This window comes from Atta cephalotes (assembly GCF_000143395.1).
Source record: "Atta cephalotes unplaced genomic scaffold scaffold00031, whole genome shotgun sequence".
In the NCBI taxonomy this organism is placed as follows: Eukaryota; Metazoa; Arthropoda; class Insecta; order Hymenoptera; family Formicidae; genus Atta; species Atta cephalotes.
The window spans coordinates 817982-823342 of record NW_012130095.1 but is presented as its reverse complement, the minus strand read 5'-3'; positions in this window follow the sequence as shown (position 1 = coordinate 823342).

Sequence of the window (5361 nt, the reverse complement as noted above, 5' to 3'; positions counted from 1 at the left end):
ATTTTTACCAACAATTAAAAAATACGGTAATTAAAAAATTCTAGAAAAAATTACTAAAAAAATTCTTAGAGTTCTATGAGAAGAAAATATACAATTTTGTCTCTTACAGTTTTTCTGTAAAGTTGATAATATTTGAGTAAAAAATTATTGACGATCAATTTTTGATAATTTTTAGCAATTAATATCTTGTTAGCTATTGCGAAAATTGCAAAATGATAGAAGATTTTTCTTCTCAGTTTACTCCTATCTACATGTCTATGTACTGAACTTTGTCAGAAGAATTATCAGACACCCTGTATGAAATGTATATAATGTTATCTTAGATATAAGTAGTGTCACTATATCTTTTTCTCTGAGTGTAGAATTAGAATTAAACACATATCTTTCGGAATAAGGAAGGAAATTACTGTTTTCCTTTTGCGGAATCAAAATTTGCGGAAATTTTAATTTGTAATATCCGAGTATGAAAACGAGAATACGGAAAATGATTTGTCTCGAAAGTCGTAATTTAGTGTACGATTACGAGAAGAGAAACCTTCGAGGAAACGCAGAAATAATTGCAAACGAGGCATGTCCGGTACGACGAAGTGACAGTCGCGGCAGGATGCAACGGTATGCACCGCTGCACGACCATGCGCATTGGACAGGACAAGGGGGAACGATCGCATGGTTGTACGATCGATCATTGCGTGTTAGGGCCTGTTCCTATGTGACGAGATGTCACGACATTCGCTGTCATGTCCAGAGCCGTAACTAAAGTTGAGCTGCAACTAAAGTGAAAATAAATCCGCCTTGCTAAAACTGAATCATTGTTCCGCACAAATAATCATACGAATGATTTGGAATTTACAATGGATTAGCAAACATTCATAATCTACAACAAATTGAATCATTTATATTCACAAAGAATATTTGTAATATTCTTTGCGATATATCTACTATAGATTAAAATCTTGTTTGATACAAATAAATTCTCTAAAAATTAACAATTGTTTTCATACTTTGGTTCGCGAGAAACTCTTTAACATCTTGGAAAGTCATGTTCAGAAATTCTTCTCAAGGAAACGTGCACTCGAAAGTGATCAAAGAGTCTGCGGTCAACCGTACAACAATAGTAGTTCTGGAACGCTCTGTATATGGAAGTCTGTGTGCCAGCCATTGATTACTACTACCGCAAAGTGGGTCTCTTCGTGTTGCGTTGCGCAGGATTGCGTGCTCGATCACGTGCTACGGCTTACGCACACGCTTGTCGTGCAACGTAGCAGGGAACAAGTTCCCGCGATTTCAAACGCCCACTGAGACGATCAGCTGATTCCCGTCGGGGCTTTTAAATCCATGATTAGTATGTGTGTGCGTATTACGTATGCAGAATCTTACAATAACCGCGTGCGTAGGTGATTTTAGAACTTTTCCTGGGCATTCGATTATTGTAATGTTATGTAATTAAAATAACACGGATTGAATATGCATTGCTTTTTTTTAATTATAAATAACAAGAAATTCTTGCGAAGTAAATTTAAATCTCACATACAAACTTTAATCTATTTCATTATCCGATAAAAATCTGCATGATTTTTATTACAATTTGCTATATGTACTGTTAATAGATTAGCAGTGCCAAGTATTTTTACGTGAACAATTTTTTTATTTAAATTAAATTTTTTCATTTTATACTTTTTTACTATTAGTTCTTTACTTTTTTTTAAGTAACACTTGAATTGAGCAAGATAATGCAATTTTGTAATATAATAATATTTTGAAGGAGAATTAAATAATTCTACTTCGGTTCGAAGAGAAAATGTCTTTCAATGAATTATGATATAATAATTTCTTTTAAGAAGAATTAAAGCCATTTGGATTGGTATAAGAAAATCCTTCAATAGGAATGCAAAGATACTTAGATTTCATTATATAAAAATTATAGTACTACTTGGATTATATTCTTTATTAAATTTGATATGAGATTTAACTTGGCGCAGGTTGTTAATATCAAATCTTTTACATAAAATTTTATAGAATTTAACTTGGCACCATTTGTTGATGTTGAATCATTTATACAAATGATACGTATCATTCGAGTTCAGTAAAAAAATAATAAAAATAGTATTCATTATAACTACTTTCTCAAAAAGTATATTTTTAGTGCCTTTTTTATCTTTTTTTTAAAAAGATAAGTTTTAAAATTTTTATGTTATAACTTAAATTTTAAATTTTTGAAGCAGCAGAATATACGTATCATTATTATAATATGTACATGGACATGTATATGTATATGTATATGTATATGGATATGGAAATGGACATGGAAATGGACATGGCTATGGAAATGGACATGAAAATGGACATCGATATGAAAATAGACATGGAAATGGACATGAAAATGGATATGATAATGGTCATGGACATGAAAATGAACATGGACATGAAAATGAACATGGAAATGGCCATGGACATGGACATGAAAATGAACATGGATGTGGACATGAAAATGGACATGGAAATAGCCATGGACGTGGAAATGGATATGGACATGGAGATAGACATGGAAATGGAAATGGACATGGAAATGGACATGAAAATGGACATGGAAATGGACATGGAAATGTACATGGACATGGAAATGGACATGGATGTGGACATGGAGATAAATATAGAAAAGGAAATGGACATGGAAATGGACATGGAAATGGACATTGAAATTGAAATGGAAATGGAAATGGACATGGAAATGAAAATGAACATGGATATGAACATAAATTCAACAATTACCTTACAATTATCTTTACTATTACCGAGACATTTAAACCGACTTTTCTATCAATTCTGTTGTTTTGAACCGAAACACTACCGTACACTTGCCAGCAGAAAGATTGCGACACTTTTTCTTTCGATGGATTTTGGAACTCGCTCTTGCTTGTAAAGCGATTGAACGTAATTGGATAGATCCATAAGTAAAAACCAATCGCATGGTGAATAAGTCATATTCCAAAACCCATTGAATAAAATAATCTTTGTAATTTTTCTGCTGCCGACATTGCGTACAGATCGCAATGCTCGCTAATCATGTATTATTTTTACGCGAAAAATATTTTCGACTGAAAATATTTTTATCAATAATTTATGAGATAACAGAGGTATTATATGTATATAGCTTTAGTCACAATTGCACTTATTCAACTCCTCCGCGATCGCGTGACCATAAACTTCACTTATAATCTCTGTAGAGTGTAGAATGTGTAAAATGTACAGAATCGTCGCAGCGCTCGCATCGCTCGCTGACTATGTATTGCTAGCGCCACATTTGCCTCTTGCGCCAAAAATTCTAAAAGGACATTTCCCCTACTCCGTAGCGGTGACGATGACGACATATCTTACATTAAAAGTTTTAGATTCGGATTTTGCGTCATAATAGCTCCTCTCGTAGGGCACGTAAAGAAAAAATAAAAACATGTACTATATAACTGGAGTATATATTATCGATTAAACATATGATCGGTTTTGCCCTTATTGAGATATTAATCTCGATTCCCTACAATTTGTTGGCATAAAGGAGCCTCGGATAGACGCTATGCTTTGTCTTAGCGCCGAGACACTATCGTATCTCCTAATTATTCTATTTTATAATTTCTATTTTAATTTTACTAATTTTATTATTGAATATGACAAATGTAAATCTGTCATTTCTCTATTAACGGAATATAAACAAATGCTTTGTAAAATATGTTCTTAACAGACTTATATAAGACCTATTTGATTTATGTGTAGTTTTTATTTTTAATTTCTATTCTATTAGGATTTCATTTATGACACTATTAGGAATTTCACTTATGATATTTTGTCCGATAAAAATATTTTATGTTTTTTAAGTTGATAGATATCTAATATTTAAATATCAATGTTGACTTGATGTTTTTTTAATGGGTAGATAAGATATCATCCATTCGCATTTATGAAACGCGAAAGGTTTCATATTATCATGTGCGAACAGAAGAAAGCGATTTAACGACGTCGGTGCAAGGACGCTTTAAATAAACTTGCTTCGTTCTTTTATACATCCTATATTATAAAAATAGAATTCTTGTGCATTCTTTATGCATGTGTGCGTGCGTGCGTATGCGTGCGAATAATCGTCTCATATGTCTACATCTCTAGATTACTTCAATGCCAGAATGAAACGAGAAACGAAGTATTTCATTACGTTCTTATGAATATCGTATAACTGCTCGCAGTTCACTTCGAGTTATGTTTTTCTTCCATTCGCGTTGTCAATTTGTCGAAGCCATGAAACATGATTGGAGCTCGTTCGTACGAACGTATCTTTTCTCCGTCATTGCGTAGTTACAAAGTACAATAACAGCAGGAAGGATGATGCTTGCGAATGTATTTGCAAGTGGAAAAGATACATCCTTCTCTTCATCGTCGCATGGCATTGCATCCGAGCGTCGCGGCGCGGCGGTAAGCGCGTCACGCGTGCACGCGTGCGTGATCGATCGTCGCGTGCTGTTACGTCGCGCCGCGTGCGCGGTCACGTGTAGCGTCACGAGGAGAGACATATGATGTTATAAGAGAAGTTTCAAGAATCATACGGGATCGTGTATGCATTATCACGATATGTAACATACGTATAATAACATGTATAATGCGGTAATAATGCGTCGCCAGTGTATAGTAATAACTGAAGAAACGTTACATTATCGACGAGATACATGACATTTTGCCTTGGACGAACACGCTAGCTCTTTAATTTTGATGTTATTATTATTAGACTGGAAATTTTGTTTTGATTTTTATGTTTTATTGATTTAATGTATGTATTATAAAGCAAATCGATTAGAGCATTGAATATTAAAAATTGAAAGACACTATTTGTCTCGAAAACGACAGGCTCAATGAGTAAATTTATGCTCGTTTTGTTCGCTAATTCGTGATTACGTTTGAATTCGCTTAAATGGCTTATATCTGCACATGCAAATTTCGTGAACAGCGTTAAATCATATCTTGTGATATTCGCGGCTCGAAATCATCACCGCTCTTTCCCGTTGAGTTTGACCTCCTTCGCTTTTGATTAACCGCAACGAGTTTATCTTTCTCTAAAGCAGGAAAACGTCTATCACTCTACCAATTGTATACAAATTGCATTAGTATTGATCGAAAGATTAAAAATTAGATTATTATTATTCTGACAATTTTCCTTTTGTACAATTAATTCTTAAAAAATCGTAATAGAATAAAATAAAAAAGAAGATTCATGATATTATTATATTTATTGCTAATTACGTACACTATTAATATTATCATGTAATAGCACACATCAATATTACACAGTATATAATATTAATAATTCCTTAATTAAACAGTATC